Here is a 14,151-nt window from a genome sequence, read left to right as displayed (position 1 = left end):
CGCAGGGAGCGGTCCCTCCGCGACTCCCTGATCCACACGTCCCTCCCCACGGATCTCCCACCCGGCACTTATCCCTGTTAGCACAAGTGCTACACCTGTCCCTACACCTCCTCTCTTGCCACCAGTCAGGGCCCCAAACAGTCCTTCCGGGTGAGGCAAGGGTTCACTTGTGAGTCTGTTGCGGTCATCTATTGCATCCGGTGCTCCTGGTGTGGCCTCCTCTACATCGGTGAAACCCGACGCAGATTGGGGAAACCGCTTCATCGAGCAACTCCGCTCCGTCCGCCACAACAGACAGGAGCTCGCAGTAGCCAGCCACTTCAACTCTGCTTCTCACTCCCATTCAGATATGTTCGTACATGGCCTCCTCTACTGCCATGATGAGGCTAAACTCAGGTTGGAGGAGCAACACCTCATATACCGTCTAGGTAGTCTCCAGTCCCTTGGTGTGAACATCGAATTCTCCAACTTCTGGTAATTCCCTCCCCCTCCCTTCCTCTATCGCTATGTCACTCTGCCCCCTCCCCCAGCTGCCTATCACTTCCCTCATGGTTCTGCCTCCTTCTACTACCCATTGTGTTTTCCCCTATTCCTCCTTCACCTTTCCTGCCTATCACCTCCCTGCCTCCCTTCCCCCACCCCTTTGTCTTTCCCCTTACTGGTTTTTCACCTGGAACCTACCAGCCTTCTCCTTCCCACCCTCCCCTCACCTTCTTTATAGGGCCTCTGCCCCTTCCCTCTACAGTCCGGACGAAGGGTTCCGGCCTGAAACATCGACCGATCTTTTCCACGGATGCTGCCTGACCTGCTGAGTTCCTCCAGCATGTTGTGAGTGTTCCAGTATTTCGTGTGTGATTCTGGATTTTTGCATTCTGCAGAATCTTTTGTTCACAGTTCAAAGTAAAGTATATATACTATGTACATCCTTGGGATTCGTCTTCTCACAGGGAGCCACAAAACCCAACAGAACCCATTAAAAGACTGTCAAACACCCAATGCATAGAAAAAAGCAAATCGTGCCAATGATAAAAGTAAGCAATTAACATTCACAACTGAAGTTCATGGAAGTGAGTTCACTGCCATAAAGCCAGTTCATCACTGCAGCCAGTCCCAGAGCTCACAAGTTGCAAGCCACAGCCTCAGTTCAGTGCAGAGACGATGTGGAGCAGTGAGCTGAGCACCAACCTGTCCCTCGTCCCTAGCCCTGACATGATGAGCTTTTCAATTTGGCCCAGCACTTAAATCGACCAAATCTCGGCTCGTTCCTTGCTTTTGGACCTGTCCCTGCCGCCTCAGATCCGCTGCTTCAAATTGGCTAAACCCATTACTCGTTCTTAGGCCTAGGCCCTGCCACCTCAATTTGGCCAGTACACACCACGCTGCAACCATCCTATACTTTTGAGAAAATGCTGGTGAACGCAGTAGGCCAGGCAGCATCTATAGGAAGAGGTACAGTCGACATTTCGGGTCACAACAAAGGGTCTCGGCCCGAAACGTCGACTGTACCTCTTCCTATAGATGCTGCCTCGCCTGCTGCGTTCACCAGCATTTTTTGTGTATGTTGCTTGAATTTTCAGCATCTGCAGATTTCCTCGTCTATACCTTTGAGACTTCAGTTTACACCGCAAAAATACCAGGTTGACCAAGCGGCATTTATTTATGGTCAACTGTTTATTCCCATCCATAGATACAGCCTGATTTTTTTGAGTTCCTTCAGCATCTTGTTTGTGTAACCCAATTTACAGCACATTTAGAAACCAGTCAGGTGATGATACGAAACAAAAGAATCTGAGATTCACAGTTCAATTCATTCATTTCAGCCATTTCCAGCTGCAACCTGCCTAATCTCAGGAAATGTGTTACATGGAGACTGGAACAAATGTACTGCGAACTGTAGTGGGGGAAATCAAAACCACTGACCTAATTGTTGATTTTGCAATCAAGCACACCAGAGTTCTGAAATAACAGCCATTTTACAGACTCATTCACATCCTGCACTGGTCACTTTCCAGCAAGGAAACGGGAACACCCAGAGGAAACCCACATGGTCACAGGGAGAACGTACAAACTCCTTACAAACAGCAGTGGGAATTGAAGGTGCTGCAAAGGATTACGCTAGCCGCTGCACTGCAGTTACAGAACAGCATCTCTGAATGCACAACACGTCGAACCTTGAAGTGGCTGGTCTACAGCAGCAGAAGACCGTGCTGGGTTCCACTCTTGTACCAAATAACATGACCACTGAGTGTATTTTGAAAGGGACACCAGGATTTGAACCAGGGACCTCTTGATTTCTAGTCACCCTGCTCTACAGCTGAGCTATACCCCCCAGCTAATGCACTACTTATTGTTAATTTATACTCTAGCAGTGTAATGAATTTATTTATATCACTGCTTGTTTTATTATAATAGTGCCAATAACATTATACTCTTACATAAACATGTAACTTAAACTTTATGTCAACCTGTCAATCTTCAGGCCATGCCTCTCAGGGACTTGTGCTAACATTATTTTGTGACGATGTGCTGGATCATAACAACATCTGCTGTGTGTGACTGTATGTACTGTGTTTTCCATCTTGATCCCAGAGGAATGATGTTTCATTTTGCTGTATACATGTGTATGGCTGAATGACAATAAATCTGAACTTGAAACTGAACTTAGTTTTCTCAAAACCCTGTAATGCCTTAAGGAGAAGACACATTCCGGATTCATACCTTTATTTAGACTATCTACCATTTCTGGTGCCGCATCTCATGAGGGTAGGCCGAGCAAAATATGGCTTTTCTGTTTGGAGCAAAGGAGGATAAGAGGCAACGTGATAGAGGTGTACGTGATGATGAGAGGCATAGACCGAGTGGATAGCCGGAGACTTTTTCCCAAGAAATGGCAAATAGCAGGGGGCATAATTTTAAGTTGATTTGGAGGAAAGTATAGGTGGGGGGGGGGGATGTCAAGGGTAAAACAGAGAATGGTGGTTGCATAGAATATCCTACCAGAGTTGGTGGTAGAGGCAGATACATTAGGGATATTTAAGAAACTTTTAGATAGGCACAGGGATGATAGAAAAATGGAGGGTTTTGAAGGAGGGAAGGGTTAGATTCATCTTAGATAGGTTGGCACAACATTGTGAGCCAAAGGGCCTGTACTGTGTTGTAATGCTCTAATGTTCTATGATCCTCAATTCACCTTCTAGCTAAGGACATTTCTCTTGAATTTCATAGAAATGGGCCCTTTGGCCCATCATATCCATGCTGACCCTTTTGCTCATCTACACTAATCTTTTTCGTGCATTGAGTCCATAAGCTTCAGTTCCTTGCTTGTTTAACTGCCTTTTAAATGTAGACACTGGCTCTGAATCCTCCTCCTCCCTCAGTTCTAGATATCAACCATTTTTATCTTCCCCTCAAACCTTCGTTAAAACTCTTTCCTCTAATTTTAACCCCATGCATTCTTGTTTTTGATAATTCTATCATGGGGGAAAGAATACAACTATCTGTGTTCTTGTCTAACACAAGAGATTCTGAAAATGCTGGAAATCCAGAACAATACACACAAAATGCTGAAGGAACTCAGCAGGTCAGGCAACATCTATAGAAATTAATAAACAGTCAACATTTTGGACCAAGTCTCTGATGAAGGTTCATGGCCCAAAACGTTGACTCTTCATTCATTTCCATAAATTCTGTTGATGCTGGAAATCCCCATTCCCATTCTGACCTTTCGGTCCATGGCTTCATCTGCTGCCATGATGAAGCCACTCTTAGGTTGGAGGAGCAAAACCTCACAGTCCATCTGGGTAGCCTCCAACCTGAAGGCATGAACATCGATATCTCCAGCTTCCAGTAATTTCCCCCCTTCCCACTTCTCTCTTTTATCCATTCCCCATTCTGGCTCCTCACTTACCCCTTCTCTTCTCCCTACCTACCTATCACCTCGCCCTGGTGCCTGTCCTCCTCCCTTCTCCCATTGTCCACTCTCCTCTCCTATCAGATTTCTTCTCTAGCCCTTCATCTTTTCCACCCCTCACCTCCCAGCTTCTCACTTCCTCTTCCCCACCCACCACTTTCCCCCTCACCTAGCAGCTTGTACTCCTTCTCCTCACCCCCAAATTCTGATTCTGGCTTCTTCCTCCTTCCTTTCCAGTCCTGATGAAGGGTTTCCGTCCAAAACGTCAACTGTTTATTCACTTCCATTGATACTGCCTGACTTGCAGAGCTCCTTCAGCAGTTCTTGTGTGCTGCTCTTATAGTTATGACTGCTGTTTTTGAACCACACAAGCATTTCACTAAAAGCAACGGTTTAAGGAGGAAACTCTATACCTCTTTCTCAAGGGAAGTTAGAGAGGTGCAATACATTGCAAAGACAGCCACATGACGCAAATGAATTGACAAAATACACATTCAGTCTACACTTTACCTTCAAAACCACTATGTTCCATTCCAAACCTCTATTAGGTTATCATCAGTTATGTTTTGTAGAGCTAAAAATTAACCACACTTATTCTGTTTTGCCTGTGAATCTCTCAGTGCAGATATCATGGCTGTAGACCTGTTTACTTTGCACTTTTAAAATACACGCCGACAATGAGCGAAGTGTGATCTAACCAAGGTACAAGATCAATGCCACACATACCAAATCCTGGAGTAACTCAGCAAGTCAGGCAGCATCTACAATCAACAATTTGGGTCAAGACCCTTCATCAGGACTGGAAAGGAAAGGATCAATGCAATTTCTCTTTTCCACCCATCCAAGATATTTATCAGGAGCACTACACTTAGTATTGTCAATGATCCCTCCCATCAGTCCAACAATCTCTTCGATACCCTACAGTCAGTAGCATTAGGACAAGAACTGTTACGATGGGAAACAACTTCCTTCCCCAGGTTGTGAGAAAGTGAACTCCCTACCACTACCCAAGTCTCATCACGTATGACGCGCCAGTAGCATTGACTTTTTGACTTGTACCTTATTACTTCTTTCGTTTATTTGTGGTAATATTACCTTACGTGTTGTGCGTGAGTTATATGTACTGTGTTGTGCAGATTGGTCCAGAGGAATGTTGTCTTGTTTGGCTGTATACATGTATACAGACAATAAAGTTGAACTTGAACTTGAATTTCTTTGCGGCTCAAATTTCCAACAACCATCCAAGAGTGCCAGAAAGTCAAAAGAGAGTAGGGCCTTCTGGTCTTACAGAGAAGCTAAGTCTGATCCAATGGATTTCAGTGGAATCACATTTCAAAAGCTGAGCTCAAGGTTCACATATTACCACACTGCATCTTACGACAAGGAACAAGGGGATAAAACATTAACCATCTGGTGTACTGGAAGTGGTTTGAATATTCTGGAAAGATGCAGGGACAGAGAAACAAGATGGTGGTCATAAACTCAGTTGGGATTAAATCCTGATCTATTCAATGTCTCTTAAGGAACCAGTGTGTGGGGGGTGCAGGGTAGGAGTCAGAAACTAAGTTAGTAATGCCATAAATTTAATGAACTGTTCTTCAGGAAGACTTTAGCACATACCTAACTAAGATAAACTGAAGATGAAATACACATAAAAATCATAAGACATAAAATACATAGCTGTTCTCAGAGATGTTATTGAAATTCTGAGATTTATGGATTGGACTGTAATTCAAATTGACCTCTTTTATTTCTATGTTCTTTTTGTGTTCTTGCTCATTCCTTCTTGTTGCCGATTGGCGGGCTGGATGTTCGGTGATCTGTTAGTTTTTGTGCGAGGGAGAATGCTGGGGGATTTGGGGTTTGCGAGTTTTTGCTTATTTTTCTTTTCATGCGGGGGGAGGTTGATGTTTTTCTTTCAACTACTTCTATGGTTTCCTGTATTTTATGGCTACCTGGAGAAGACAAATCTCAGAGTTGTATTCTGCATTCATACTTTGATAATAAAATGAACCTTTGAGCAGAATTAGACCATTGGGCCTATCAGGTCTGCTTCACCATTCCATGATGGCTGACTTATTATCCCTCTCAACCCTACTCTCCTGCCTTCTCACCATAACCTTTGATACTGCAACCAATCAACAACCTATGAACCTCTGCTTTAAATACATCCAATGACTTGTCCACCATGGCCATTTGTGGAAATGAATTCCACAGATTCACCATCCTCTGGCTAAAGAAGTTCCTCCTCATCTCTGTTCTAAATGGACATCCCTCTATTCTGAGACTGTGCCCTCTGGTCCTAGACTCCCCCCCATTGCATCACGGTCACTCTGTCTAGGCCTTTCAATATTCCATAGGCTTCATTAATATTCCATAAGTTTCAATGAGTTCCCACCTCACTCTTTTAAACTCCAGTGAGTACAGGCCCAGAGCCATCAAATGCTCCTCATACGTTAACCTTTTCATTGTTGGGATCATTCTTGTGAACCTCCTCAGAAGATATATTTAGAGTATATGGTCTGTTATATAACTATTCCCTTTAATAAGCAGAGTGAATTATTCCACATCACCCAGCAGATAGTGAAGATAACTACCCCTACCCCAGGAGAGAATGGGGGAGAGGGGGGTAATTTGGCTCTAAAACTGCTCTACTTCCAATGCCCTCTTTTTCCATTCACTATTTGTTACATTGTGCACCGCAGTGAATAGCTTCTCAATATTCACCAAGTAGATAACCAGCATAGAAACGATCTTAAATTCACAGCTGAGACACAAGAGACTACAAATTCTAGAATCTGAAGCAACACAAAGTGCTGTAACACACATGTTGAAGTTGTATAAGACATCTGGAGTATTGTGTGCAGTTTTGATCATCTACCTACAAGAATGTCAACAAGATTGAAAAAGTGCACAGAAAATTTACAAGGATGTTACCAGTACTTGAGGACCTAAGTGCAAGGAAATGTAGAATAGGTTAGGACTTCACTCCCTGGAGAGTAGAAGAATGAGGAGATTTGATAGAGGTATACAAAATTATGAGGTATAGATAGGGTAAATTCAAGCAGGCGTTTTCCACTTAGATTAAGAAATACTAGAGCTAGAGGTTATGAGTTAAAGGTGAAAAGTGAAACGTTTAAGGGGAAACGTCTTCCCTCAGAGGGTGATGAGAGGGTGGAATGAGCTGTCAGCGCAAGTGGTGGATGTGGGTTTGATTTCAACATTTAAGAGAAACTTAGATAGGTATGGAGGACTATGGTCTGAATGCAGGTCAATGGGACGAGGCCGATAAATAGGTTGTCATGGCCACTATGGACCAAAGGGTCCATTTCTATGCTGTAGCGTTCAATGACTCTATAAAGTGCTGGAGGATCTTGGCAGCTCAGGCAGCATCTGTGGAGGGAAATGAACATTCAATCTTCTGGGTCAACACCCTTCATACTGACCTGCTGCGTTCCTCCTGCACTTTCTGTATTTCTTTAAAACCACAACCATCTAGTTCTTGTGATATTTTTGAGGTTATCCACTAAATCACAACCTCAGTTAAATACAAATTTATCGGCCAACCCAGTGCAGAAGGAAAGTTAGGTTGTAGATTGTCAACCTCTACTTTGTAGAAATAACTGTCTATTAGGAGAGTCAGAGAGAACACAAAATAAAGAATTTGATGATTTCACCCTCTACAGAGAGTTGAATAATTCTCCAGTCAGCAACTCAAATCTCAGCAGGAAGATACACAATACTTCCTCTTCAGGCCACACACCGCCCTGAGTTGGAAATTTATTGCAATGTCTTCATCGAGGGTGGATACAAATCCTGGAACTCACGTCTCAATGGCACTGTATGAGTATTTTCACTAGAAAGATGGCAGCAGTTGAAAATGTCACTTCATCAACTGGATCCTCAACTTCCTTATCAGGAAACCATAGTCAGTGCACGTTGGTAGCAACATCTCCTCCTTCATGATAATCAACACAGACTCAACTCAAGGATGCATACTTAGCCCACTGCTCTACTCTCTCTACACTCACAACTGTGCGACTAAGCACAGCTGAAACACCACCTATAAATTTGCCAATGACACAACTATATTCAACATCTTGAAGGTGGTATTGACACCAGCGACTATTTTATTTTAGGAGTTTCAGGAGATTTGGTACAGCACTGAAAACTTCTGCAAATTTCTGCAAATGTACGGTGGGGAGAGCATTCTGACTAGTACCATCACAGCCTAGGTCATTAGAGGCTGCAAAAGATTGTAGACTCTGCAGCTCCATCACAGGCACGGGCTGGACAGTGGTGTAGCTGGTCGTGTAACAATACTACAGCACAGCAACCTGGGTTCAATTTTGCCGCTGCCTGCAAAGAGTTTGTACGTTCTCCCCGTGACCACATGGGTTTCCTCCAGGCACTCCGGCTTACTCCATATTCCAAAGACATACCGGTTAGTCAGTTAATTGGTCACATCGCAGGCCTATGGGGACAGAAAGGCCTGGATCTCTAAATTAAAAATTCAGTATACCTTCCCTGCCATCAAGGAAATCTTGAAGTGGCAATGCCTCAAGAAGGTGGCATCCATCTCTAAAGGCTCTCACCATATGAAACATGCCCTCTTCTCATTACTACCATCGGGCAAGGAGTACAGGAAACTGAAGACCCACACTCAATGACTTAGGAACAGCTTCTTCATCTGTCATCAGATTTCTGATAATGGTCCAGGAATCCATGAACACTACCTCATTATTCCTTTTTTTTTCACATTATTTATTTACTCTTTTATTTTATGTCATGAACTGTATTGCTGCCATAAAATACCAAATTTCATGTTGTATGTCAGTGTCAGTGATAATAAATAACCACTGTGGATAACTTTACTCACCTCAATACTGAGCTGATTCCACAATCTATGGGCTCACTTTCACTCATGTTCTCTGTATTGTTTATTTATTAATTATTATTATTATCAGGTTTTTTTGTATTTGCAGTTTGTTTTCTTTTGCACATTGGTTGCTTGTCAGTTTTCGCTCGCATCCAGTTTTTTCTTTGATTCTATTGTATTTCTTTATTCCACAGTGGATGCCCACAAGAAAATTAATCTCAGTGTCGTATATGGTGACATACATGTACTTTGATAATAACAAACAAAAGACCCAACCACTAACCACAGTCACCACTAAACTGCACCAGAATATGCGGATCCCAGACTGGCATCTGCAATCCCCTGAGGACCTACCAATACACAACCCCTCAGGAGAACATCACACTCAAGTGTAGTGTACGTGGGTTCATTGTCCATTCAGAAGTCTGAAGCTGGAGGGGAAGAAGCTGTTCCTGAATCATTGAGTGTGTGGCTTCAGGCTTCTGTACCTCTTGGCTGATGGTAGCAATGAGAAGAGGGCAAGTCCTGAGTGATGGGGGCCCTTAATGGATGACACCTTTCTGGAGCATTGCCCTTTGAAGATGTCCTTAATGCCTCACTTTTTTGCTCTCTTTTGTGCTATTTATTTTAATATATATTCCTTATTATAATTTTTATTTTTTTTATTATGTATTGCATTTGCTGTCACAAAACGACAAATTTCAAGACATATGCCAGTGATATTAAACCTCATTCTGATTGCACTACTGCTACTACTTTGATAATAAAATTTCTTTGAACTTTGATTCTGAAAAGTAATTAGAGATAGCTAACAAATGACAGCCTTGCATTCCACGAACAAGTGATGAAAAATAAATCAGGATTCAATTTGCAAATTCTCACTCTTGTTTTCGAATCTTTGCAGTGTCTCCTCTCGTTATCCCTAAAGTTGCCTCTAAGGTTACTAATGTAGTTAATGCAATCATAAATCTGAAACAATAACAGGCATTCTGCAATAGCTTTGGCTAAGGCTCAAGTCTAGTCTTGGATTTCTGTCTCTTTTAATGCATTCCTTAAAATCTACCTATTTGAGCATATTGATGCACATATGGTGTACATCTCATTATAAGGTTCAGCTTCAATTCTTTTGTTTGATGAAATGCCTGGGAATGGAATATTTAAAATTTAAGACATGACATTTTGTTATTACTGCATTATTTTTCAGTCTTTTCCAAGGATCGGCACCTTGTCGTGCTGGGGAGGCTTGTGAGTTCCTAAGATTCCAAGAGCGATGCTGTCTGGAGTTTAGCCAACTGGTGATGAGCCCCTGCTAGGGTCAAGCATGGTGATAAATGTCAAGGAGGAGGTTCCAGACAAAGCGATCCAACCAAGACCTCAGCAGTGGATATGGCGGAAGATGATGACAAAACGCAACAGCAGTGAAGGCAGAGGAAGTCCCCAGTCGTCTTGCACTCCATGCTACTGGATTCCGACCTGGATCTGTCAAGAACCATGCATCAGCCTCCCCACATTAAATTAAGTCCTGCCATGGCATTCTCCATTAAGGGAATCCACCCTAAAATCCTGGTTATGTGGATCCCGGATCAGCTGCTACAGCCACCTGATGATCCAACAGACAACCCTTTAGGAGAACAACATACTCAACTTGAGTGATCGTACTCCTACTCCTAATACTATCTTCCAGTAAGTGCTGTCAGAAAACAAGCTGCCTTTATCGTAACTTCGTCTGACACTGCAATGAATCAATCGGCAGGATGGCCAAGTAGCAATTCATTCCTTTATCTTTCTTTCCTTGTACTGGAAAGTATCAGAGCAGAAAGGGCCAAAGCCATGTGCATTCCTGTTCTGTGTTACTGATCCCACCCACCCCCACCCTTCCACCATGGCAGAGTTTCAGGATTCCAGTAGGATATGAACCATCACACATCCTGAAATGGAAAACTACTTCCTCTTCCTCATTCTGTAAATCCATGCATCCAAACTGAGAAGCTGCCAAAAGCTGTTCAGCAAACTGGCAATCTGCTTTAATCCAGTTTATTCAGTCCCATTCTGGACTCTGGCTGTACCAGACTTTGAAATGAATTCCTCCCATCTTTGCACAGATTGAATACAATTCTCTCTCCTGTTCACCTTCTCATTTATTTTCTCTCTCTCTCATTCTCTCCCCTTCACTCTCATTCTTGTGACATCACTCAGCCAGATTTTCAATCTCCCTCCTATGCAAAGGTGGATTTGTCACCATCTTTGATTCAGCCCATAACAGTGGTGTCATCAGCAACCTTAAACACGGCATTGGAGCTGTGTTTCATCACACAGTCATAAGTGTAAAGCAAGTAGAGCCGGGGGCTAAGCACACAGCCTTGGGGTGTACCTGTCCTGTTGAAGACTGTGGAGGAGAGGTTGTTGCCAATCTGAACTGACTGGAGTCTGCAAGTGAGGAAATCGAGGATCCAATTGCATAAGGAGGTAATGGTACCTCTGTCTTGGAGTTTATAGATTAGCCCCTCCCCCCCTCCATCCCTTTCCTTTCCTGTGATTCCATCACATTCAGTCCCATTCTAGACTCTGGCTGTACCAGACTTCGAACTGAATTTCCACAACCTTGGCATATATCATCTCCAATTCTTCCAATTATTTTTCTCTCTCTTTCTCTATTCCTTTCATGCGATTACTTCATGTGGCCATTTTCAAATGTCGAGAAAACCCAACAGAAGCTGTAGACAAATGCACAAGTACAAACGTACATACATAATTACAGTCACAAAAGGACCAAGAATGCAAAGAAGTAACCACAATAATGAGCAGGTAAAAGGATAGAAAATAACCAGTGCACTGCTGACTTTCCCTCTCATTTACCAATAGAGTTTTGGCAGTCCTCCAGCACCTGACCCAATTACCTGCTTCACACATGGAATTAGTGTGACGAGGAAGGGGAGGAGGAAGGGAGGTCACATCAAAAATTGCACAGGATCCCATCCTTATGTGGAAAGATTAGGAGTCCTGGGTCTGTTGAGTTTCAAGGAGGTATTTAATGGTGACATACAAATGCTGGAGGAACTCAGCAGGTCAGTCAGCATCTATAGAGAGGAATAAACAATTGACATTTTGGGCCAAGACCCTTCATCAGCACTGGAAAGGAAGGGAAAAGAACGAGTCCCGATGAAGGGTCTCAGCCTGAAACATCGACTCTTTATTGCTCTCCATAGATACTGCCTGACCTGTTGAGTTCCTCCAACATTTTGTGTGTGTTACTCTGAATTTCCAACATCTTTCAAATCTCTCGTGTTTATTTAATGCTGAAGCTGCATGGGACTATTAAACAGAGTTAGAAGATTTAAGAAAATTAGTTGGATGAGCAGGATTCCAATATCATTCACAAAAACTATCCCAGAAATGAAAGAGTTAACATATGAGGAGTGTTTGATGGCTCTGGGCCTGTACTCACTGGAGCTTAGAAGAATGGTGGGTGGTGGGGGGGGTGGTCTAATTAAAAAGTATTGAATATTGAAAGGCCTAGATAGAGTGGACATAGAGAGGATATTTCCTATATTAGGGGAGCCTAGGACCAGAGGGCACAGCCTCAAAATTGAAGGATATTCATTTAGAATAAAGATGAGGAGAAATTTCTTTAGTCAGAGGTTGCGGAATCTGTGGAAGTCATTACCGCAGACAGCTGGGAGGCCAAGTCATTGGGTATATTTAAAGCAGAGGTTGATTGGTTCTTGATTAGTAAGGACGTCAAAGGTTACGTGGAGAAGGAAGGAGAATGAGGTTGAGTGGGATAATAAATCAGCCATAATGGAATGGCGGAACAGACTCAATGGGCCGAATGGCCAAATTCTGTTCATATGTCCTATGGAGCAGAATGAAGAACATAGAACAGTACAGCACAGGAACAGGCCCTTCATCCCACAATGTTGTGTTGAACCAATTAAATTAGTAATCAAATGACCAACTAAACACCTCTATCCACACAATGTCCATATCCCTTAATTTTCCTCACATTCATGTGCCAATCTAGATGTCTCTTAGAAGTCTCGAATGTATCTGCCTCTACCACCACCCCAAACAGCGTATTCCTTAAATTAATGTAAGTAGTTAAGGTGACAGTTATGTTTGATGCAGCTATTGTCCTACAGGGGTGTTGGTAGAGCCAGATATGTTAGGGGCCTTTAAGAATCTATTAGAAAGGCACATGGATGACAGAAAAATTGAAGGTTAAGTAGGAGGGAAGGGCAAGATTGGAGTAGGTTAAATGCACAACAAGGTAGGCCAAAGGGCGTGTACAGTTCTATATTCTTGTTTCGTCTGAATGTACATATATACAATCAAATGAAACAATGTCCCTCTAGTGCAGGGGTTCCAAACTATTTTTATGCCATGGACCTATGCCATTAAGCAAAGCATCCATGGATCCCAGGTTCGGAACCACTGCTCTAGTGATTATGCCCACAAAGAATTTTGGAAGCTGGCTCAAAAATATCTTATTAGGATAGGAAACATTAGTGTGGTGCCAATCGTGTTACAATGCTATCGTGATGTACACTTTTATAACATCGAAACGTGGACAGTGCTTGAAAAATACACAATGTAATTACAGAGGTGAGGGAGAGGGAGGAAGGAAACTCATCCCCAGAGATAGCGCTAATCATGTTACATTGTAGGTGCTATGCACTTTGTTTCCCTTTCAAAATTCAGTCCCATTAACAAAGGAATCAAATCTTGGTAGAGGAGTTCATAGAACATTACAGGACAGTACAATGTTGTGCTGACCCTTTAACCTACCTCCAAGATCAATCTAGACCTTCCCTCCTACATAAATACAAGAGATTCTGCAGATGCTGGAACAAACACAAAGTGGTGGTGGAACTCAGCAGGTCAGGTAGCATCTATGGAGAGGAATAAACAATCCATACTTTGTGCCAAGACCCTTTATCAGGACCTTCCTACCTAACCCTCATTTTCTGTCATCCGTGCCTATCTGACAGATTCTTAAGTACCTTTAATGTATCTGCCTCTGCCACTACCCCTGGCAGGGTGTTCCATACACACATCACTCTCTGCATAAAGAACTTTCTTCTGCTATTCCTCCTATACTTTCCTCCAATCATCTTAAAATTGTGCCCCTTGTATTAGCCAATTCAGACCTGGAAAAATGTCTCTGGCTATCCACTCCATCTTGTATACCTCTATCAAGTCACCTCTCATCCTCCTTCGCACCAAAGAAAAATGCCCTAGCTCACTTAACCTACCTTCATAAGACATCTCCTCTGCACCCTCTCTAAAGTTTCCACATCCTTCCTATAATGCGATGACCAGAATTGAACTCAATACTCCAAATGTGGTCTAACCAGGGTTTGAT

The 14,151-nt window shown here is 42.9% G+C and overlaps 1 protein-coding gene across 5 annotated transcripts in view; it reads right to left on the bottom strand.

Annotated features, from left to right (window-relative positions):
• LOC134340414 (protein AF-10-like) overlaps window positions 1-14,151 on the bottom strand; it is a 325,409-nt gene that overhangs the window by 302,107 nt on the left and 9,151 nt on the right. The gene's annotated exons all lie outside the window — the stretch shown is intronic.

Source organism: Mobula hypostoma, chromosome X1, assembly GCF_963921235.1.
Source record: "Mobula hypostoma chromosome X1, sMobHyp1.1, whole genome shotgun sequence".
NCBI lineage: Eukaryota > Metazoa > Chordata > Chondrichthyes > Myliobatiformes > Myliobatidae > Mobula > Mobula hypostoma.
This window is presented reverse-complemented; position numbering and strand designations above follow the sequence as displayed.